Source organism: Pithys albifrons, chromosome 3 (genome assembly GCF_047495875.1).
Source record: "Pithys albifrons albifrons isolate INPA30051 chromosome 3, PitAlb_v1, whole genome shotgun sequence".
In the NCBI taxonomy this organism is placed as follows: domain Eukaryota; kingdom Metazoa; phylum Chordata; class Aves; order Passeriformes; family Thamnophilidae; genus Pithys; species Pithys albifrons.
The window spans coordinates 14,413,475-14,438,910 of NC_092460.1; positions in this window are offsets into that span (position 1 = coordinate 14,413,475).

The following is a 25,436-nucleotide window of genomic DNA, read 5'->3' on the forward strand; positions in this document are numbered from 1 at the left end:
CCACTTGGACTCTTCCCTCTGTGTTGCAGAACTGTGCTGATGGCACACAAGGTAAGTGCAATTCAGACCATCCCTCTCCTTCAGTGGCCTTGTTAAAGATGCCCCCACCATTAGTGGCAGGTGCCAGATGTGTCATAGCTTGTTGTGTGGACATTGGGGATGTTAATAGTTATTGGGGCAACCCTTTCCTTTGTTTCAAATATTAGAGACAGCTCTCTTTCAAAGGCATTTCATTGGCAGGAAGATATGCTTGATCAGGTTTGGCTTAGGGTGGAGGGAAGAAACTGAGATCCAGGTGGTTTGCTCCATACCTTCCCTTCCCCTACTGCCTGCTTTCTGGTTTCAGGACTCTAGACTTGGCACAGGAAAGCTTCAGGGCCCATGTAACTCCCTTGCCAGTATTTTTGTCAGTGTTTGACTATGATCTCACAGTATTGATCAGCAAGTATTTGCAGGAGGAGATACAGGGAATGTTTTGGGATTTTTTTAAGAGCTGTAGAGGGGAAAGAAAGGCAGACAGCATGGTTTTTAGTGATGAAGTTTAGATACCACATGTGCAAAAACAATATTATAATTTACCTAAGAACAAACCCCCCATTCATTTGTTTCAATTTAAAGGCAAAGTGATTATTTTCCCCCCAAGATTAGAAGTGTTTATGTAGTTTTGGAAAATCCTGATCAGCCCAGGCACAGAAACCATATTAGGAAGACTGATTATAAACAGCAGTGAAGCAGCCCATCTTGTTGCATTATGCAAGCCAAATGAAACTCAAAAATTAAACCAAGAGCGGGAAAACAAGACTTAAAACTGTGTTGGGAATACTCCAAAGACTCATTAACAGATGAAAAAGTATGATTATCTTATTAGGAGTACTACCACCCATACAGAAGCTCTGATCAAAACAATAATTAAACCACCAATAACAATCTCCCAGCATCATTAAATACTTTTGTACAAATAAATTAACTCTGCCAGCCAGAAACATCAAATGGAGATAATTTACCTCAACAAGCTAATAGGTCCAAATTCTCAGAAAGCCTCTTACATTCTTACCTGGGAATGTGCTATCATTCTTCTTCCAAAAAAGCTTTAAATAAATGCATTCCTATAAATTTCTGTATTTACATTACCACTGATAAATCAATGAACCATGTGGCTCGAGATAACAACCTGTCCCTTTGCCAGTGGTGAAAACTGATTCTCGTCCAACAAGCACGTGCAGCTGGGCAGGGATATTTATTTTGGAGCAAAGTAAATGGACACTCAAGTGCAATTGTTGATACGCAGAATCTGGCAACAAATCAATATTGACTTTAAATAACCAATTTATGCCATTACCTTTAAAAACCCATGAATCTTGTTAAAATCCCATAGTCCTGAAGTGGCACAGTCTGCTTAATTTCTTCTGGTTTGTGGGTTTATTGAATTTGAGGTTTTAAGAATCCTGCTATTGGTGAGCCTCAGTTTCTAGCTTTTCTCTTTTATTGGCTTCCTTTGATATATCTCCTGAGCTCTTATATCTTCACTTGAATTTGATTTTTTTTCTGTCTAAGAAGGGTGCAGGTCTGAAGTTGGTATGTGTGTGTTACTGCCTTGACGTTACAGAGGCAACCACCACTAATATTTTGGGGGATTTCAGGGACAGATATACTGACCCTTCATTTGTGCTCCTTTAAGCAATCTAAAGAAGTGTAAACATATCAGCCATTTTGCCAGATCATTCAAAACTGCATTCTTGGGCTACACATATAGCAGTGCTTATGTATATATCACCTTGTAGTATAATTGTAAAAAATTTAAGAGAAGGATTAAGAAAATGGCTGAGATTCCTAAGGTCAGAATCAAAATTTAGGCACAGAAATACACTGAAAAAAACAGGAGATGAAATTGCTATAATGCAAAACTAACCTTCCCAGATGCACCACCCAGAACAGGTCAGGGCTGAGATACATCAGCAAAGCAGCACTTGTAGGGAACTTCAGGCACAGCAGCCCATGCTGGACCTGTTTAGGGGAAAGCAGAGTAGCACAGTCTCAGAGATGCATTACTGTGGAACCTTTTACCAGGAGAAAGCTTAAAAGAGTGTAAAATTAGTGGTTTGAAATAGATTAGAACCAAGGAGCCTTATGATGGCTTAATATGCATTTTTAAGAGTATCCCACAAGACAAGTTCAGCCAGTTCATGGAAGTGAGGAGACAGGAAAACCCTTTGGAAGAACTGCAGAGAAAGGGAGCTTTGTTTTCTGGTGTGCTAGACTCTACACCATCTTTGACTAGCTACTGTTTTAGCCTTGATTTGTGAATATATTAAGCAGCTGAACAGGTTTGCATGTTTATTCATTTTCTCCCTTAATTTAAGAGGAAGTTGTACGACAAATCTAACTGTACTGCCTCAGGGAAAAATACAGGCTGTGTCCCATGGTAGATGAAGGGATCAGCACAGCCAGGAGCACCTGTACTGTGCCTAGGGTCTCTAGGAAATGCCACCTCATTTTTGGAACACTTCTAATGTGCATAACACAGAGAGAATCAGACCTCTTGCTCACTGGTGTAACACAATTATTGCTGCCCTGTCAAAAAGCAGGGCAGTCCCTTGAAGTGTCACAGAACACTTAACTATTTTGGAGCTTATTTCATTTTCTTGTGTGTCATTTGTTAGAAATGGTCTCTGGGGAGAAAATAATAAACCAGGAGGACCAGTCTGATCCATTCTAACAAACCCAATATTCCTAAATCATGCTCTTTAGTTTCCCAAACTAACTTACCTCACAGTTTCCCCTTTGTGCCTAGAAAGATTTATTGTTTTTATTCAACCTGAAAATCTGCTGGCATTAGATATATTAGGATACCCACAGGTGGTTCTTTTGTCATCCTATCACTGCAGTGGGAAGATAGCAAAATAAATCAATAAAAACAACGTCTTGGCTGATGCTTGGGGAAACCAATCTGTGGCTGAATATACAGCTCAGCAACAGACTGCCCTGTGCACAGGCAGCACTGAGGACTGTGGCTTCCACCCACTGGAGATCTCAAATAAGGATTCTGGGTTTTATTTATCATTTTCCACCATTCCGGTTTCTATCTAATTCATTGCCCTTTTAAAAATAACAGTTCTTATAATTTTGGTTTTTTTTTTTTTTTTCAGGTGAACACTACAGTGGGGGTTACTTTTCCACAAGGTCATGTGTTATTTCTTTGGCTTTAACACTTCTGTAGCAAGAGCCTCGTATAAAGCTGGTTCTCAGTTGCCACTATCTAATGTTTGGGTTTTTTTCAAAGATATGTAAATCCTGTCAGTGCTGCCTTCTGCACCTCCTCCATTTTATTTCCTATTGAGACTGAACATGAAGAGCTGCAGTCTATTTAGAACATCATGGTTGTTGCAGCAAAACCCCCTGCCCCAAAAACTAAAACTAAAGCTGTTTCCCAAAGTGGAATTTCTTAGACCAGTGTATTTTCCTCTCCTTATAGTAGAACTACGTATGAGCATTCTGAGTCTTTAATTATACACCCAGGTCTGAGATGTGAGGAGAAACAGAGCAGGTATGGAAAGAAAAGCAGTTGATTAATAAATCCATTTGTGCTTTGTTAAGGAAACATCACATAGATGGCTGGGGTGAAGTGAAACAAGAGAAACAAGTAGCAATTCACCCTACAGCTCATTATTGAATTATTTTCCCCTAGAGACTTGATGGACAGATTAACAGGCACAGGAGAGCAGCCTCTGCTGAATTTGTGTTCCAAGGACCACACAGTTCCAGGGCACACAGGGCAAGGGGTGCTGCTGTGGGGGAGGCATTTCCCACCCAGTATAAACCATGCCACGTGCCTTGCTACGTGTGTCTCCTGGAGTCCAGACAAACACCAGAGGAACATGACTGAGAACCTGAGCTAACCTGAGAAGGAATGCAGCAATGTCTGTCAGGATCCAGCTCGCTCTGCTCTCAGAATAGTGCTTTGCCCTACATTTGCCATGGATTTCATACCTGAAGCCAGGGGTAAGTCATAAAGCCATAACTGAAACCATTTAATAATTGAAGACACTGAAGGACCTCTAACGGGAAGCACAGCTTTGGTTTTCTGGTGTCCTGTTCAGGGAAGACATTGTGTGTGTGTTGTAGATCTGGCTGATAAATCTCTGGTTTTTACCTTGAATACAGTGCAGATCCAAAAAGTGAAATATATAAGGAACAAACAATGACTGTTTCCTACAGGCTGCCATGCCTACCATACAGAATATTTTTTACCTTGTCAATCAATAATACGAGCTTTTCAGTGGATGCAGTCACACAATAGAAACAGGCCTCCTGTTTTCCAGAGCTTTTAGGTTTGAATTCCCCTTACTGCAGAGCCAGGTGTTCCATGCTTCTGTTGCAGAAGCAAAGCTCTGTGTCTCTCTGTCAAGGAAAGCATTTGTTAATCATTTCCAAAAAAACTTAGAGTGAATAAACATTTACCTAAATAGCTAAAACATGCATAAGGTGCCCTGTGCAGTTTTCAGCACTCTCAGCTGCAGCACAAGATGCTCATGTAGCAAGAACAGTCACGCCAGATGTTGGGTACAAACCCGCTGGTTTCCACCACGTTCCCACTGTGCTGGGGTTGCTGTAACTGGGTGGCGATTGTGCAGAGCCCTTGCCGAGGCACCCAAAGCCTCCCCACGCACATCTGAGACCCCTCCAGCACTAGAGCCTTTGTGCTATGCCTGCGTCCGACCTGAGTGGTTGGGAAGCCTTACGGTGCGTGGGAACAGGGGCCAAGGCTTGGTCAGCTTATTTAGGAGAAACAGAGTCAATGCAATCATGCAACTACTCTTGTGAAGCAAGAAAAATACTTTGCCTTTTTTTTTAACATTTACTGTTTGCTGCAGCAAGAAAAAATGTGGGGGGTTGATTACCACAACTACTTAGCTAAGACTTTGATTTGGTCGTTTATGTCCCCCGTACAGTCCAAATCCTGGGGATCTTTTTGTTTTGGTTTGGGTTTTCGGAGTTTTTTGGGGTTTTTTTTGTGCAAAAACTGGACAGCAGAGGGTGCCAAACCCCCAAGAGGGAGCGCACCAGGAGCTCTCCCACATCCCCTCAGTTCCCCGCTGCAGGCTCTGCTCCCGCACGAGTGGTCCAGGCACGGCGAGACCCCCGAGAGCCGCGGGGACCCTCTCGCCGAGAGCTCAGCTGAAGTGCATTATCGCCTTTGGTTGTGTCAGCACTTCCATTACACTTTATAACCTCTTTCTTTGTGGATCAATCCAGGCTATCGCGAGCCAAGTTATTTTCTCTCTGATGTGCAATTGGCACTCAATGTTATCTCAGGAATCTGAAGCCATGTTTTGTTATCAGGATGTTGCAGAAATGACTCACTAAATTAAAAGCAAGCACTTGATGATACAGAGCAGAGCACAGACCCTCCCCCACCTTTAACGTGCTACAAATATGACACAGCCATTGATGAACTAAATCTATTCAACCTGACATTGCTTGTACATAGCGTTTTCTTTGGACAAGGAGACAGGAGATTAAAACAACAGCATCTCTGAAATCCCATTCTCATCCTACAGCGAATTATGAAATGAAGTGGTATTATATTAGCAGGCATTTCTTCCTCTTCTAATAAAAAGACACACATTCTACATTTTCTGCAAACACTACACATGGGAATGAGATGGAAATTGGTCCTTGAGTAGTAACTAGTTACAATAGCTTCTAAACGAGCTTAAAAAATATTCTGATTGTATTTAGGAGCCAAATCCTTAAATCTCTATTGTATTCAGATTCTTGTTCTTTGTTGGAGTCAAAAACTGCTGCATTTGGTCCAAAGAATATTTCTTTTTCTTTTTTTTTTTTTTTTTGCCAGTCCCTGTCCTAAGGATGAGCACTGTCAGATGGCCAGTTTTACTGTTCACATACCTGATACACATAATCACTGTCCCATTATTTCTACACAGAACTGGGATCCATCATTCCTAACTCAAAACTGTGCAGATAACAATTGATAATTTGTAAACAGTTATTTGCTTTGAATGAGTTATGTAGGCTCTGTTTACTTAATCCAGCTATTTGTCAGCTTTATCAGTCACTTATCAACAGAAGCAGAAAGCAGGGCACACATTACCCATTCATCATCTCTCCTGTCTCTGCAACACACACAAAATATATTGCACATGCCACAGCACTGGGGAAATAGCTCCCAATATAACATTGCCAGCAGAACTGAGTGTAATAGTTACTTTCTCAATGCCAAAAACTTGTGGGACGATTCACAGAGGGATAACATCCTCATTTGACCTCAACGCTCAGACCTCACAAATGAAGTTACTGCAAATGCATGGCTGGTATGGGCAGGAGGGTGGGCAGGGGTCTCTCTGCATTGGGGACACCCAACACCCCTAAGCAACAGTGTGGGAGGATATTTTATGAACATGGAGAAGTCCAGAAGATGCTGTTAGGGAGCCCCGTGGTCCCCCGGGGTGCGAGGAGGTACAATATTTAATTGTGCTACACAAATATTTGTACTACACAAAGATGTGTATCACACAAAGGTCCTTTTGCCAGTTTCAATCAAACCAAAATTATCATGTGCCTTAACAAAAAATACTTAGTGAAAAACCAAGGTTAGAAAATCACCAACTCTGCCCTTCTCCAGCAGTAAATAGTTCACTTCTAGAAAAAGGACACACCCCACCAGCCTTATGGAAACCAAGGGCATTGGGCTCAGTGCAACGAGCCCACCAGGAAAGAGGCATTGCCATCCTTTTAAATAAAGACTAACCTTTAAAATAAAATCTGGCAGGGAAATGGACACTTAGAAGAGCTTTAAATAAAAAAGCCCTTTCTACTAGCTTGTTACAGGAAAGGTAGAAAGCTGTTTTAAGGATTTCAGGTGTAATGCATCATGAAAACATTTTTACTGGAAAAAAAATTTATGAGAACACATTTTTTAAAAGCTACTATTTTGTAGCTCCCAAAAGTTCACTATTACCTATCAGTCAAATATTTGTTGCTGTTTATTATCCACCCACTCCCCTAAGATGTTCCTTTGTTTCTTGCTTTGACTTGGGCAGAGTAGTTGTGTAAGTTACTACTCTGATTAGCAATTTTCCTTCTGAGGGAAAACTTGTGCTATTTTCCAGTCCAAGAATCCTTATGCTCTTTTTAAGATGAAAAAATTAGAGCTTACAAAAAATTCAGTAGTGCCTCAAAGTTTAGATAAATCACTCAAAAATGAGGTAGTGACAGTGTAGAAGCTGACAAGCTGAATTGGCTCTGCTGGTCATTCATTAGTAGCCCTGCAGTGAAAAGTCAGGAAAGGGATATGTGACTCCCAGGAACTCTACTTTGGGTAGCCAGAACCTCCTAAAAATGACTCTCTTCAGGACATTACCAAGGTGGAAGAATGTTAAAAAATGTTAAAACTCACAGTTAATGTGACTGTGCAGTAACTGATCCTTAGCTCAGTTCAGATGCTCGTGAATTCTGCAGTGCAGATGAGTCCTTTGGAGAGCTTAATAGGTTAAGAGAATCCATTACTTTTTGATGATTTATTTTATAATGGCTCATTTACATGCACTAAGAAACAGTATTTTTATACTAGTAGAAAGGCACAGATTGCCTCTTTGCAGTCATACAGGTTTTCAATTTTAGACAAGATCTTTAAAAAATTGACAGTGTTGTGAACTTCCAAGAAGCTTTTCAAAGTCACTTAGGTTTTTAAAATCTATTACGGTTATTTTCCCCTTCATATTCCAAAGGTTTATATTTTTGTACTCATGGTACTAACAAATCCTCTTATATATGTTGAGCAATATGAAAAATAGGGCACTAATGTTTTAAAGTCTCTAAAACATTTCTCAAATTGACTGTAAAATGTGGCATTTCTACAATACACCATTGTTTGGCAGGATATAAAAGCTTACTGGTTCTCATTTGGGTGATTTGCATAACTTGTTCATGGCATCATTTGTAAATATTATGCCCATCCCAAGCTGCCACTGATAAAAAGAATAAGATCACTTTGCCAAAGCATGTCATACTATGGATGAGAACAAAGCCCATCCTGTCTAAAGAGAGGGAAGCTACACAAAGCAAGTTAAAATTTTATACTCCATTAATCTTAGAAATCACTTTTGATGTCTGTTAGAGAACATAAAAGTGAAAAAAATTTCCTTTCACTGTGCAAAGTGGCTCTACGAGGATTGGGCAAGCCAAGGAGCAGTGGCTGTGCCCGAGGAGTGGTTTGTTGGGTATATGGCTCATTCCAGCACCCAGCAATGCCCTTTGCCTGTGCACTGGACAGACAGGCTGAGCTGAGAGGGCTGTTCTGGCTGCCCAGGCTCACTGAGGATGAAGATGTAGAAAGCAATTCTGTGGAACGCAGACAGATGACAATTCAGTTTGCTCACTGACCTGTGTTGACTCTTGGACACCAACAAAACCAAGGCACTGCAACAAATCTATTTCACCCAAAGAGACTGAATACAGAGGAAAAGTTCATTTATTTAGCAAGGCAGGGCAACTTCCACATGATCATTTTAAAGTGTGATTTAATATTCATGACTATCCCAGAGGGTGGAAATTTTGACTTGTGCCACTGAGTCCCCTGGTCTGTGCTTGCTCAGGAAAGGTCCCCCAATTGCATCTCTTGTGGATGAAGGCTGTGGTGAACATGGTTCTGCCTGTCTTTAGAGGCTCTGTCACACTCATCAAATAGATTGACGTCTGGAAAGAATACGTGTTTGTTTGCCTCCACAGTCAAGAATGTGGCTGTTTCATGAGCAACTTGATTAAAAAGTTCAAATGAAGATTTTTGTCTCTGTATTTAGAGTTTTAAGTGGGAAGGAAGCAGAGCAACTGGGACACAGAGGGTAACCACATCTATCTTAGAGTTTCAAACTCTATTGGCAGCTGTGCCAACATCCCTGTGCTTATTCTTATGCAAGTAGTTGAATTGGCTGCTGTAAACTTGTAGTGAATGGACCAAACCCTGAGAGATGCCGATACCTGTGGGTGTGAGGGAGGCACTTCCCCAAGGTACCATTTACACCTGACCTGCAGCAGAGCTCTGGAGTTCCTCACGTGCTGCTGGGCAGGGAGGACAATACACTGCTCAGCTCCACTAAACCTGACAGCTACTTAACTTCAGTGTTTTAGCTGGGACTTCTGAAATCAGACATTTAATGGCTTGCTTTGGATAGTGCCTTTCCCCCTCACCTTGCATTTTTCTACTTTAATTTAACAAACTACCAAAGAATGGCTTTTTTCAATCAGACCTTAAACTAGGAAAAAAGGATTTTAAGCCAGCAGACAAGGCAAAGGAATCCCCAGAGAAAGAGCTTGGTGTTATTTCCTGTGGTGAATCTTTTCCTGCCAGGTTGAATTAGGAAAAGAGGTGGAAAAGAAAGTTAGAATTTGTCTTCATCATGAAAGACAGGGGGGAAAGGGAAGGTGACTAATTATAAGGTGATACATATTCTATTCCTTTAGTGTAGAGATGCCAGTAGTAACCTCAGGTCTAGGAATATTTTAAAGTTCAGTGCTGACACTTTTGTAATTACAGCAAATGAAAAGTATTAGAGATTGTGTTCTTCACATCTCAATTGCAGCCAGATTCAAACACAATTTCAAGCCATCAAACCCACAGTGTTTTACCAAAGCAAGGTACTTATAGGAACATAATGCTGCATATACTCTTCTTGTTTGCTACAAAGCAAGATTAACTCAGGTAATGAATTTATACTGAGGAGTGGAGTACAAAGCTAGTGATTTTTGAAAGTAATTTGACTGTCTGGGCAATAAAACATGGAATTACGGAAAAAAATCTACTTTTTAAATAAGTGTTCTAATCAATAATGCTACATTGTAGTGCAGAAGCTGCAATTAACTTTTCAGCCTGGTTCTTGGAGCTCTGTACGGGTGACTTTTAGGCAAAGCAAAGCTTTTTTTTAAAAGCTGTGGAAAAGATGAGGTTTTGGTTGTTATGAATTAAGAAAAGGTAAGGATTTGTATTTTAGAATTTGCTCTGGATTCAAGTTCCTGGTCTGCTGATCTTACAGAGGAAGCTGAACCCAGGAATTTTGCCTTGAATACCAGCAGCTGGTTACTCAGGAGGTTGATCCAGCTCTGTAGGTTTAATTAGAATAGATCCAAGAAATTATTCTTAAAAATCTTCACACAAACACTTTGCTTTGATGAGTCCATATTCTTAATGAAAGAGCAGGGTATAAAAATACTTCTGAATAACTTTTCTCTGCGTTGTACAAACAAATGTACTTGATGATCCCTACTTAATTACTGCTACACATGCATATCAATGCTGTGTCCAGCAGATTCACCAAGCAGAATTAAAACTAGCCAAGGGAATAAACCAGCCAGAGAACCACTCTGTTAAGTCATCTTGAGTAAAACCAAGCAGCAGAAAAACACAGAATCAGCAGAGCTACAGCACTGTCTGTACTGTGCATTTCTGAACTGGCTCAGCAAGACACAAGAGGTTCCTGCCAATGGAGAGCAACAGCCAGCCAGAACAGCAATTTCCCACAGGACATCTCCTGTGTGCTGGGGCTGGCTCCATGGGCAGCTGCTGCTGCACAGTTTGAGCATCACTGCTGGGATCTCTCCTTCAGCAAGCCTGGGAATAGGAGCCAGCTATGGAAAGGAAAACCAGCTGCAACCTCCTCCAGCTCAGGTGGCTGCAGGTTTCACAAGAGCACTGGAACTTGTCTTAGAGCCTCTGGAAAGAAAGTCCTAAAGGGATTAGTCACCGACAGCAAAGCTCCTGTGTGTGGGTGCAAAGCCTGAACTTACTGTGCTTTGTCCACAACAAAATGCCTTGGTTATTCACAGGGCCTGGCTGGAAACATGGAAGCTACAAGAGAGTAAAGCCAACTGAAGCTGTTGGTGACTAGACTGGCTGACAGCACGTAACATCTACCAAGAAAACAATTTGAGGCCACAGAAATAAAGGGGCAACTATTCAATAAAATCAGAAAAAATCTGGAGCTCACAATGGTCAGAAGGTACTGTAGTGGCACACAGACATGTCCTGAAAAAAACCCAAACCATGACTCTCCAATCAGTTCCTTCCCAGCAAAACTTGGTCTGAACAGGCAGCTTGGAACAGATGCATCCCAGTCTGCTTGGGGCTGCCAACCTTCCTGATGGACCAGGACATGAAAAACAAGGCTGGCCAGGTGGAATGAGTGCTGAGAGATCGTGGCTACAGCACAGAGTCACAATTCTGTTTCTGGAAAAGATTTAAAGCACCTTGAGCCATTCCCAAGGATCAGGTGTGAACCTTTTTTGAGTAAATCTCCCTCTGCAGCAAGGTTTAAGTGAAAAGGCAGCAGCTGGAAATCAATAGATGGGAGCAGCAGCAGGAGGAAGATAAACACAAATTGCACTTGCTGAAAGACAGTGATGTGCATGTGTTAATCTCCTTCCAGTATATCAGTCCAGGAGCTTTTGCAATTATCATGCTGAGCAAGGAAAACCAAAAATGTGACGGCAGAAGAGGCCCAAGAATCTACTAGATGCTCCAGCAGGGATTTTTTTAAGGAGTCCCTCACTTTATTCTCATGGATCTGGTTATTCAAACTCCACTGGCCAGAATGGAGCCCTAAATTAAGCGAGGAGAAGGAGGTGCTGCGTTACAGCTGATGCTCTCCCATCTTAATGCAGCTGCAAACACTATTCCTGTAACACTCCTTGGTGCTCACAAACCTTTGGTTGACTGAGGGACCACATAAACTGGTGAGCTGTGCTGTGGTTGAAAGGAGAGGGATTAATCCCTTGAGCAAGACTAGAATCCCCTGCAGGTCTGTCGTGACAGAGCAGCACAAAGCCCTGGGCATAATGCTCTGTTGAAGGACAACACAACCTGATTTTCTTTTTTTTTTTTAAATTCCTTTTTATCATCAAAATAGTTTCAAACAACAAAAGAAACTATAAACATGTGAAAGCCAGACTGGAAGGTCTGACACCAGTACAGCAATAGTTGCTACCCTGACAGTTACAAGGCTACAGGCTGTATTTTTATTATACTTGATTTTTCTGTTCTTAAAGGACTGACCACAGAATAAACCTTGACACAGCCAAAATTGGATGGTACTAATGAAGCACCCAAGAGGACAACACACTGTTCCTCTGTGTGACCAGCAAATGATTGGTAATTAAATAGCTGTCAGTGGGGGCTGCCTGATGTATTTTTATTAACTTTTTGTCTCTATTGCATACATGCTCCAGAGTGAGCAGCTCAGGTAGGTTGCATGGCATTTGAAGCTGAATTTCCTGAGGTGAAAGCCTAATGATCTGGCAGAGCACAATACTGTAATGCTTCAACCCGCTCGCTTTCTTGTGGTGGTGCACAATTAATTTTGGATCTGGAAGGGCTGACTGACATTTCCAGGCAGGGCAGACACCTGCTCTAGAGCAGGGATTTCTTTCTGTTTCTGTAAAGTGCAATACACAATTCAGATAATATCAGATAAACAAGGTCTATAGAAAAGGTTGCAGCTGCTTCGTGATCTCAAGCTTTTCTTTTCTTTGATAGCAGAAAACAAATGTACCTGGTACAAAAAGGGTTTGGTTTGGGAATTTTCTCAAGTGTGAATGTTGTGTAATACAAATGAGTTTTACAGATAAATGCCATAATATTTGACACTGAAATCCAGAGATTAGCTGGGCCCAACCTGAAGGATGCACAGTTAAGCAGAGAACATTTAAAAACCCCTTGTACTTTAGTTCTGTTTTATTACTGCTTAGCAGAAGGCATAAAATGGCCCAAGAGAACAAAATGGACACATGCTGCTTTAAAGAATTGAAGCTGTTAAGCAACCTGATTTCAGGGAAGATTGCAGAAGACAGACTGCCTTTTCAAAGAAAACGGCAAATATTAACAGAGTAGGAAGTAAGAAGAGATTTTGATAATTTGCCAAATATCATGAACAGGAACCACAGAATGACCTGGATTGGAAGGGACCTTAAATATAATTTAAGGATCCCTCTGCCATGGACAGGGACACCTTTCACCAAACCATGTTGCTGAAGCAACAAATTATATTGCACTTAAAATAACATTTGATGAATAAGGACTTGCAATCCCTACAGGGACATGCCCAGATCCAGAGGTAAGGGTGACATGCATAAGGAATCCCTTGAACACTGTGGCAAGTCTTGTGGGCTGTATTAGAAGTGCTGAAGGGAATATTCAGCCCATGGTCCTTGAGACAAATGCTCTACTGATATCCTACTTTCTCAACAAAAAGAGAAAAATACAGAGCACCTTAAACTCAAGTTTTGTCAGTCTTCCTCAAAGGAATGCCAGACTGGGTTTGTCATATCTCCTGAAACAGGACACAATATCCTTTGGTGTGGTTGTCCTGGTGGATTGAAGGGGTGATTTTCTCCAGGTCCTGGTGCCCTGGCATCACTGAGGGTGGCTGCTTCTAGGAGGGATTGCTCCCAAGGAGGGACAGCTCTTCAGGAAGTGCTTTATACAAAACACATGGCCCTGTGCAACTTAATAATCTAATAATCAGCTACTAAGCTGCCACATTTTCAACAAATCCTTGGAGAAATGTAGAAATCCTATCAACACTGCTGCCTTATCACTCCTTGGAAATTTTCTGATGTGCAGGAGAGCAGAGGGCATGTCTTATACTGAAAATAAGATCAGACATTTCCTTTATCTGACAGCCAGCTGTGGTTAATGGGATTCTAATTTAATCAGAGTACAGAATGGGGCAGATGTAACACTGACAAATTATAACAGGGATCAACATGCAAGAGTAGTGCAGGTAGGGGTTGCCATGAATAGTGACAACTTCAGGAGAAACTTCAGGTGTCCAAAAAGGATTTTGCATACACCAGTGGGTCAGTCCCACAGTATAACAGGTTGAGGCATGCCTAGATTTAAAAACTGCTCTGAATTTTCTTATGAATTGTGCTCTGTCCAGGCCTACCTGAACAATCACATCATTTTTCACATGGCTGAGTTGTTCCAAACAGCACCACAAGTGCACTTACTTTTTTTAAAGCAGGCTGAGCTGCAAACACACAGATAGAGAAAACTTGGTGAGGAGACCAGAGCTCATCCAAAGCCTTATTTTTTGAATCCCAGTTGCTGTTTGCTCACTGAATATGAATTACTCCTGCTTTCAAGCTTGCTGTGTGGACACCTCCTTCATGTGCCTCTGAAAGCAGCCCAGGATGTTCTATAACAGCTGCTCTACACCTTCCACCAGGTAACCCTTCTCCTAGAACTAATGCTTCAGGTGGACAACTAGGATAAGCTGGAAGAAGATCTCTGCCATCACTGGGCTTCCTGGTCCCTGGAGGTTGTAAATGCAAGTGCACAGGGATTCCAAACTTACAGGGCAGATGAATGGAAGAAAGGCTCTTCCAAACAGGTGCTGGTTTAGGAATTATGCTGCAGGTGACTGAAGACTGGGAGAATATTTTGAGTAGCACCACTGCATTCCTGCCCTGTCTTTGTGCTGTTCACCTGACATTTGCACAGGCCAGAGACAGATTATTGTAGTAAATGGGGCTTTGCCTGACTCGCTGGTTTATTATTTTCTGCAGGGATGGTAAATGTCCCTGTCCAAAGAACGTGGAGCTCTACAGTAAACATGTGGATGTGTTTCCCTTGTAGTGATTATGAGCTGAGTCAGCTGCATAAATTAAGCTCACAAACAGCCCAGGCATGCTGAGTGCTGTGTGGGCACTGAGGGTCTGTGCTGCTGGGATGTTTAGGGAGCTCTGGGTGGTAGGCTTGGGCAAGGCTGCTTTGCTATATGGAAATAGACTTTTTACAATGAGTAACATTGCCACATTTTCCAGATTGTTAGCACTGTCCTCCAGTAAAAACTGGGAGGATAAATTCATAAAATACACTATTAGGGGAGGGAGCAATACTACTGCTGAGTAAATCTGGTGATGCTCTTAAGTTTGGGAAACAAAGAATAGATATTGCTGCTTCTTAGCAAGGTTATGCTATATATTATGAGATATACACAGAAATAGTCCATGGTATTGTTGTGTTTCAACAGATTTAGTCAGAATACACAAAATTAAGTAAAAGACTACAGAACACTATCACAAGGGACAAAAGAAAATATTCCTGACAATAAAACTAAAATTCTTTTACTTACAGGATAATGCAAGTGATCTAAGCCAGAATTTCTCTCCAAAGAAATGTTTAAATATCAAATACTGCAAAGACATTTGTACTTAGACCTACCATGGAAATAAGAAAACATTCAAACTCCCAGATCCCTAATGTAATTTATTCTAACCTGGTAACACAATCTTCAACCATCTTAAACATGTGCTGTGTGACTTCACAGGCCAGAGTTGAATTTCAGAGATTTATGTATCTTAGAGTAGAATTATGTATCTTAGAAGCCATCCTATATGGTCACTTCCCTTCAGTTTCAAGTTGGTAAAAAGCGAAAATGTAGAAGAAACTTTACTGCAACAGTGTAGATATTAGAAGGGATGGAGCAGTTTCAGTTAGCAGCATGTGAAGGCAGTTCTAGAAAATTAGTGCTGTGAGCAGTAGCCAAAACAGATTTTGGATCTTCTTTCAACACTCCATTTATCTTTCTTAATCTATTTTATATTTTATTCATGATTTGAGTTCAACTACCATGCTTAACTAAATTGGTACATTGCTAACAGACCTTTTAAAAATCCTCATGAAATCTTTTTCACAAGGTGGTACAATGAAAAATGTTATTGATTTATAAAATGCTATTTTATAAAACTTGGGAGAACTTCTTAGTGACTGCAAACCAGACTCAAATGTAATAACACACTCTGATTATCACCAGATAAACACACTGTTTGGTTGGCTGAACGTGCCAGGCAAGGCACACCCTGCAAGGAGGTTGGTGGGAGTGCCCTTTGTGATCACATGTAGCAGAGGCTGTGGTGGGACAAGTCTGTTCTGTAATAACCACCCTGTGCAATCTTCCATGACTAGTGACAACAGGGCAATTTTCTGAGAGCACCAGAACTGCCCCTTTCAGGATATCCTCCCCTTCAAATAAATGATGGCCAGCATTGCCTGAAATCCAAGCTGGGCTGCAACATGATAGATTGGGGCATTTCTAGTTTGAGGATCTCCCATCTGTGCAGAAGACATTGAGTAGCTGGGCAGTATTATGGGATGGCAGAGCTGGAGGATCACAAGGTAGTCCCATTGGAAACATTCTGTGACAGGCAGGAAACTCATTTCTTTTGCAGAACAGGAGCCCAGAGTCCTGCTCTCCTCAGAGAGTTGGTGGAAGACAAGGTCTTCAAGAGAGGCCATGCTGATGCAAATCACTTCATGGAAAGGAACCTCAGACTGAGTGTGAATCAAAACTTCTGCCCCACAAGTCCAAAGTCTGGTCTGCAGCTACTTAGGCAAGGGGAGAGTGTTTCCAATGCTCGTGCATTCCAGTAATTCCCCCTATGGACCCTGCTGTCAGTCCCCAGCCCTGACAGGCATTGACCTCATGGGCTTTGTTTTACCTCTTCTGTCTGGTTTATGTTGTACCTGTAGCCTTTCTGCATGAAGCTCCACAATCCCAGGCTAAAATAAGCCTTTACTCCATTGCTTTACACCTGGGGAGTGGCAGAATAACCAACCACTGGGGAGGAAACCTCCCCCAGGCCCTTCAGCTTTCCATCAAAATGAAGATCATCTTCCTTGTTCAAAACCTTGACAAGCCTGAGCCACAGCAGGAGCCAAGCTGGTGTGTGCACCAGGTTTCCCCAGAAGAGCCTGGCAGTGGCAGAGACCAGCACTACAGCCCCTGACAGAGAGAAGCACCCAGAGCCCAGGAGAGGAGAAGGAGGTTCAGGAAGCTGCAGCGTATGGGCTGGTGTTCTGAATCTCTCCTACCAATTTGTACAGCAAACCTGCAATTTCTGTGGTAGCCATGGAAACTGAGGTACTGGAGCACAATGGAACACATGTATGAACGCTGTTGCACCACCGAACGCACATCACTCAGCAAGGGCAGAAAGGATATCCTGTAATCACAGCTGGGTTGTGGCCACTGAGTCCAGATCAGGCATCAGAGCACAGCATCTCTTCAGCTGGGGCCAGGGGGTGGGATACCTGCTGGAAGGCAAGGCCAGTGTCAAGGGAGAGAACCTTGTGCAGTCCAAGAGAAAAAAACAAGGGATGGATGGGAAGAAAAGTTCCCTGGTGAACTGTACAAAGGAGATGGAAATCTGCCTCATTTTGTCTTCCTTCACATTGCTAATAATCTCCATAACCTGAAAAGTTTGCTTTTTGATGGTTTCTCAGTGAACTACAGAAGTCAGTGGAAACATCTCACTTGGAGTGACAGGCAAAAAATGTGCCCCTGCCAGTCAACTTTCTTGTGAAGGAAATGTCTAGAGGGTGGTGAGGGACTCTCATTCAATGTACAGCATAAAGCCATAAAGAACTGCAAACTAAGGAAGCTCTTCCTGTAAAATATTAAAAAAAAAAAGGGGCAAACATTATTTCCTTCACACAAGTTCTCTGTAGATCACCAGCTTTTGTTTAACCATTCCCACTGTGTTATGCTCCTGCCCAGACCCATCAGGGGTGTTGGTTTGAGTGGGCTGTGCTGCTTCAGGTTTTAAGATCACAAAGATCAGGGGAGCCTGGCCAAAGGCTGCCCTCCCTCAGGACTGGAGGCAGACCTGAAAATGGACATGGAATCCTCTCAGGATGGCTTACACCAAGGAACTGGAGCTGTACAATCAGGATAAGAACTCCAACAGAGGGAACAAAGACTAACAACCCTTCAAACAAGCTGGAGTAAAGCAAAAAAGCCCCCAAACCATATTGCTTAAATACTGAAAGTGACTGTGTACAGGGAAGTGACAAAGGGGCTTTAAAACAGGGCAAAGAACAAACGATTCCTTATAATTTGCAGCAGTTCCTTGGCTTGCACCTGTAGGCAATCTGACCTAAAAAGGCATTGTGCTGGTTTGAAGGTGAACCAGCAGGGGAAATGAACTCACCACGAGAGAGATTATAAGTCAGACCTAAAATTTAATAATAATATTACAATAACAACACTGATACACAAGGGAAATTGCTTTCAACTCACGATACCCCAGCAGTATAACCCAGTGTCCTGGGGCACAAACCCAAGGGGGTTTGTTTGCCCTTGTGCTGAGACCCCTGTGGCTCTCCCAAGTCCAGAGCAAAAGGAAAAGAAAAACCTGTTGGTGCAGGCGAGGGCTGTGGTCTGGGCGAGAGCGGTGATCTCCTGCTGTCGAGGTCCTGCTGCTGCTCTGGATCCGACGAGAAGGTCCTGAGGTCTTCTTACCCACCACTTATGTACCCTCAGGGAGCACTCAGTCCCTCCCCCTGGGCGGGGACTCACACAATGGGTGATTAACTCTGGGAGCCAGGGGTTGTTGAGCTGTTGATGGCCCATTAGCAGCTCCGCCCCCCTCAGGCTGGGTGTGAAGTGATAATGGCTCCCTGGGTAGCTGCTGCTAATGGCCCACTGTCCTTGGGGAATGAATAGAGGGGGTGGAATGCACAGGTTTGATCACCACCACACAGGGTTAGCTGGTCCCTCCAGCTGAACTAGGACATTATCCACCCCTTATTCCACTCCATCTAGTCATTCCCAAATTAACCCCCTTTTTACCTATACATATATATACACATGTATACAATGAAACATTACAAACTCTTCTCGCTCAAAATTAGGTCCCCTTGTGGTACACAACGTGTTTCTCCATCTTTTTGCATTACCCACCAAGTGCAACCAGGTCCTTGAGCAAAGACAATCCCTCGGGTGGGTTTGCCTTTGTTTGAGGTGGGACTAACCCAAACAGTCTTTCCTAACATACCTCTCATATGGACCACAGGGACTTTATCTCCATCTACAGTATTCAAGAGTTCTGATTGGGCAGGGCCAGCTCGATTGATGGAGCCCCGGGTGTTGACCAACCAGGTGGCCTTTGCCAAATGCAGCTCCCAGTGTTTGAAAGTTCCCCCACCCAACGCCTTCAAGGTTGTTTTCAGCAGTCCATTACATCGCTCAACTTTCCCGGCAGCTGGAGCATGGTAGGGGATATGATACACCCACTCAATGCCGTGCTCTCTGGCCCAGGTGTCTATGAGGCTGTTCTTGAAGTGGGTGCCGTTGTCAGACTCTATTCTTTCTGGTGTGCCGTGTCTCCACAGGACTTGTTTCTCAAGGCCCAGGATGGTATTCCGGGCAGTGGCGTGAGATACGGGGTATGTCTCCAGCCATCCAGTGGTTGCCTCTACCATGGTCAGCACGTAGCGCTTGCCTTGGCGTGTTTGGGGAAGTGTGATGTAGTCAACTTGCCAGGCTTCCCCATACCTGTATTTCGACCACCGTCCACCATACCATAGAGGCTTCACCCGCTTGGCCTGCTTGATGGCAGCACATGTGTCACAGTCATGGATAACCTGTGAGACACTGTCCATGGTTAGATCCACCCCTCGGTCACGAGCCCATCTGTATGTTGCATCTCTGCCTTGATGACCAGAAGCATCATGGGCCCATCGGGCTAGAAACAATTCACCTTTATGCTGCCAATCCAGATCTACCTGAGAGACTTCAATCCTGGCAGCTCGATCCACCTGCTCGTTGTTACGATGCTCCTCATTAGCCCGGCTCTTGGGTACATGAGCATCTACGTGACGGACCTTCACACTCAGCTTCTCTACCCGGGCAGCGATGTCCTGCCACATCTCCGCCGCCCAGATGGGTTTCCCTTTGCGCTGCCAGCCGGCCTTTCTCCAGCGCTCCAGCCATCCCCACAGAGCATTGGCCACCATCCACGAGTCAGTGTAAAGGTAGAGTCTTGGCCACTTCTCTCGTTCGGCGATATCCAAAGCCAGCTGAACAGCTTTCAGCTCTGCGACCTGACTTGATCCACCTTGTCCTTCAGTCGCTTCTGCAACTCGACGTGTAGGACTCCATACAGCTGCTTTCCATTTCCGGCTTGTCCCTACAATGCGGCAGGAGCCATCTGTGAAGAGAGCATATCGCTTCTCCTCTTCTGGTAGCTGGTTATATGGTGGGGCCTCCTCAGCTCGTGTCACCTGCTCCTCTTCTTCTTCAGAGGACAATCCGAAACTCTCACCTTCCGGCCAGTTGGTGATGATTTCCAAAATCCCAGGGCGATTAGGATTCCCTATCCGGGTTCGCTGCGTGATCAGAGCGATCCACTTACTCCATGTGGCATCAGTGGCGTGATGGGTAGAAGGAGCTTTTCCTTTGAACATCCAGCCCAACACTGGTAGTCGGGGTGCCAGGATGAGCTGTGCCTCAGTGCCAATCACTTCTGAGGCAGCTCGAACTCCTTCATACGCTGCCAGGATCTCTTTCTCAGTTGGGGTGTAGCTGGCCTCAGATCCTTTGTATCCCCGGCTCCAGAATCCCAGTGGTCGTCCTCGAGTCTCCCCAGGTACTTTCTGCCAGAGGCTCCAGGATGGGCCATTCTCCCCGGCTGCAGTGTAGAGCACATTCTTCACATCCTGTCCTGTCCTGACTGGCCCAAGGGCTACTGCATGGGTAATCTCCTGTTTAATCTGCTCAAAGGCTTGTTGTTGTTCAGGGCCCCACTGGAAATCATTTTTCTTCCGTGTCACAAGGTAGAGAGGGCTTACAATCTGACTGTACTCAGGGATATGCATCCTCCAAAAGCCCACGGCGCCTAGGAAAGCCTGAGTTTCCTTCTTGCTGGTCGGTGGGGACATAGCTGCTATTTTGTTGATCACCTCTGTTGGAATCTGACGACGCCCGTCTTGCCACTTCACTCCTAGGAACTGAATTTCCTGAGCAGGTCCCTTGACCTTACTTCGTTTAATGGCAAAACCAGCTCTTAGGAGAATCTGGATTATCTTCTTTCCTTTCTCATAAACCTCCCCTGCTGTGTTCCCCCATACAATGATGTCATCGATGTACTGTAGATGTTCTGGAGCCTCACCCTTTTCCAATGCAGTCTGGATCAGTCCATGGCAAATGGTGGGACTGTGTTTCCACCCCTGGGGCAGTCGATTCCAGGTGTACTGCACCCCCTTCCAGGTGAAAGCAAACTGCGGCCTGCACTCTGCTGCCAACGGAATGGAGAAAAAGGCATTGGCAATGTCGATGGTGGCATACCACTTGGCTGCCTTGGACTCCAGCTCATACTGAAGCTCCAGCATGTCCGGCACAGCAGCACTCAGGGGGGGTGTGACCTCATTGAGACCACGGTAATCCACCGTCAGCCTCCACTCTCCACTGGACTTTCGTACTGGCCATATGGGGCTATTAAAGGGTGAGTGAGTCTTGCTGACCACCCCTTGGCTCTCCAGCTCACGAATCATCTTGTGTATGGGGGTCACAGAGTCTCGGTCAGTGCGGTATTGCCGACGGTGCACTGTGGCTGTGGCCAGCGGTACCAATTGTTCTTCAACTTTCAGCAGTCCTACAGCAGAAGGGTCCTCTGAGAGGCCAGGCAAGGTGCTCAGCTGTCTGATTTCCTCTGTCTCCACAGCAGCTATGCCAAAGGCCCAACGCAGTCCCTTTGGGTCTTTGAAATATCCATTCCTCAGGTAGTCTATGCCAAGGATACATGGGGCTTCTGGACCAGTCACAATGGGGTGTCTATGCCATTCCTTGCCAGTCAAGCTGACTTCAGCTTCCAGTACAGTCAGCTGTTGGGATCCCCCTGTTACCCCAGAAATAGAGATGGATTCTGCCCCGACGTATCCTGATGGCATCAACGTGCATTGTGCGCCAGTGTCCACTAAAGCTTTGTATTTCTGTGGGTCTGATGAGCCAGGCCACCGAATCCACACAGTCCAATAAACCCGATTGTCCCTCTCCTCTACCTGGCTAGAGGCAGGGCCCCCCTAGTTCTGGTCATGGTATTCACTGCGCTCTCCCTGTGAATATGACCGGGAGGTTCCTTCAAGAGGATCGGGCATAACATCATCATTCCTATACTGTCTGGAGCCTTGCCCACGAGAGACCGGAGCAGCCTTCAACCTTGAAGAATTCCCTGTGTCAGTTGTGCCTCTTTGCAATTCACGTACCCGAGCTGCTAAGGAAGAGGTGGGTTTCCCATCCCACTTCCTCATATCTTCTCCATGCTCATGAAGGTAAAACCACAGATTGCCGCGTGGAGTGTACCCTTTCTCCTTAGCTGGAAGACGCCTGCTTCTGATGGCGGAGACTCTTGTTTGTTCTGGAGAGATATGGAAGAGTCCTTCCTTAATCTTCTCTTCCAGTTCAGCCAGTTTTGTTTCCACAGCTGAGACATGGGCTCGTAATGGAGCAGTGACAGTGTCTTCATAAATCCTGAGTTTGCTGACCAGTGCACCCACCTTGTCTTCTCCCTCTCTCCACTGCAATGTTGCAAGGTAGCGAGAATACATTTCTGGCCCAAGTCGTGCAAATTTTAACCACATCTGGGATGTGCACTGGACACCATCTGGACTTTTAGGGAATCTCTCATCCTCTGAAAAGATTATCTCCAGTACGGCTAATTCCCTTAAGCACCGGATACCTTGTTCCATCGTGTTCCACTGTCCTTGCTGTACGTGGAGGTCCTCCTTACAAAGATATCTCTCCCTCACGCTTGACAACAGTCGCCGCCAGAGGCTGAGAGTTTCCTGTCTCTTTCCAATGCCCTGATCAATGACAACATCTCGAGACAGGGATCCCAGCTGCCTTGCCTCACTCCCATCTAGAATTGTATCATTGGCTGCAGCATCCCAGATTCGAAGTAGCCAGGTCAAGATGGACTCATTTGCCTGTCGTGTGAACTCTCTCCGGAGCTCACGCAGCTCTCCCAGGGATAGGGACCGGGTGATTATTTCTGGCTCCATTTCTTCTGCTTGAGATGAAGGTCCTGACTCTTCCTCGTCATGCACTATACGAACTGATTTGGTCTTTGATTTTCTTTTCTGGACAGGGGCAACTGCTATCGGTTTCTGTTGTCCTTCTGGCTCAGTCATGGTCTGGGTGGACATGGCGCTAGTTGATGTATCTCTCTTCCTCTCTGGCTCAGTCATGGTCTGGGTGGACATGGCGCTAGTTGATGTATCTCTCTTCCTCTCTGGCTCAGTCATGGTCTGGGTGGACATGGCGCTAGTTGATGTATCTCTCTTCCTCTCTGGCTCAGTCATGGTCTGGGTGGACATGGCGCTAGTTGATGTATCTCTCTTCCTCTCTGGCTCAGTCATGGTCTGGGTGGACATGGCGCTAGTTGATGTATCTCTCTTCCTCTCTGGCTCAGTCATGGTCTGGGTGGACATGGCGCCTGTGGATTTGCTCCTTTTCTCCTCCTCCTGATGATGCTGTACCACACCAAGCAGTGTGCGGTAGGCAGTGGCCAGGGCCCAGCAGGTTGCTGTGAGCTGCACATCTCTGGGACTACCAGAGCATCTTCCTTTCACATAGCTTAGCATTTTGGCAGGGTCCTGCAGTTGTTCCGGGGTGAATTTCCAGATCATTTGAGGAGAGAAGGTCTCCAAATACTGGCCCATATCTTCCCACTTCCCATGCCACTCAACATCATCCACTCCCAGGGCAGGCCTCCAGCAAGTCTCCTTAGAGAGCCCAGTTCTGACCCTAAACATGGTGTATACAGTACAGAGGAGACAAAGCAACACTAACAGCAGGATTATGCTGTCCCTAACATCAAAAGGAAGCTCAATATTTTCAATGATTGTTGTAGCAGAGGTGAAAAGGTGGAAGTAACCATCTCCGCCTGTTTTCCCCACAGTCTGGGTGCTATTTTTAATGAGACCCCAGAGGTAACAACCCAAACCAGGACAGGCAGACCAGACTGAATATACATTCACAATGAAATTCATTGCTTCTGATGTTATGACAACATAAACATAGTATATTAATAAAGCAATTTTGATCCTTCTCCCTGGTATTAAAGAGAGCATCAAAATAGGCACATGGTTCCCCATGTGTCGAAATATGAACAGGCCCAGATACACCATCCACATGAATACATCAAGCAACATGGTAGTCAGGGAGTTTCTGTACCCAAATACACAAAATGAAATTGTAGTTCTGACTTCTCTCTCGTGCCCCACGTTGGGCGCCAAAAGATGTGCTGGTTTGAAGGTGAACCAGCAGGGGAAATGAACTCACCACGAGAGAGATTATAAGTCAGACCTAAAATTTAATAATAATATTACAATAACAACACTGATACACAAGGGAAATTGCTTTCAACTCACGATACCCCAGCAGTATAACCCAGTGTCCTGGGGCACAAACCCAAGGGGGTTTGTTTGCCCTTGTGCTGAGACCCCTGTGGCTCTCCCAAGTCCAGAGCAAAAGGAAAAGAAAAACCTGTTGGTGCAGGCGAGGGCTGTGGTCTGGGCGAGAGCGGTGATCTCCTGCTGTCGAGGTCCTGCTGCTGCTCTGGATCCGACGAGAAGGTCCTGAGGTCTTCTTACCCACCACTTATGTACCCTCAGGGAGCACTCAGTCCCTCCCCCTGGGCGGGGACTCACACAATGGGTGATTAACTCTGGGAGCCAGGGGTTGTTGAGCTGTTGATGGCCCATTAGCAGCTCCGCCCCCCTCAGGCTGGGTGTGAAGTGATAATGGCTCCCTGGGTAGCTGCTGCTAATGGCCCACTGTCCTTGGGGAATGAATAGAGGGGGTGGAATGCACAGGTTTGATCACCACCACACAGGGTTAGCTGGTCCCTCCAGCTGAACTAGGACAGGCATCTAACAGAGAGAGGATACAGAGCAATTCAGATTTCTCAAAAATTTAAGAGGTTTTTAACATTCATCAGGTGGAAGTAAGAGCTAAACACAGTGACAGGGATGCCAGGTCCTTGGCAGGGGAACTCATGCATCACAACAGCTAATGAAGCACTCATGAAGTCCCCTTTTTAATGGGCACAAACATTGTTACCTTCTTAAATCCTAAAGATCCCAATGTAGCTCTGAGGTAGACCTGCAGAAAGAAACTGCTATGTGCTCAGTTTTATCTTTGAAAAGGAAAGATCTCTGCCACCACTGCCCACCTGTAAAACCTAAACCCTGCAGTCTGGATGTGACATTTCCTCAAACAGTGTCTCTGCACTCTGTAGCTGTTCTCTAGCCAGTATATATTGATGTATGAACTGTACTTATACCTGGACATGAGGTGAGGACTGATGAGAATTGGTTCCACTTTGTGCTTTTTTGTCCTTTGGGCTCATGAGCTGGTTCACAGAAGCCTTACAGGGTGTCAGTCTCACCAGTTGCCTGATATCTGCAGCTTGACAGTACAGGCACTGTGTCGTTTAGGATGCCAGGTTGTCAAACACAACAGGCTGGGACGGGATGGTCTCTGCAGCTCAGCTGCCTCAGCAAACCCAGCCAGAGGTGGCCTGGGCTGTTCACTGGTGACTGACTGAGGATTCACTTCACAGGCTTCCAGAAGTGGGAAATC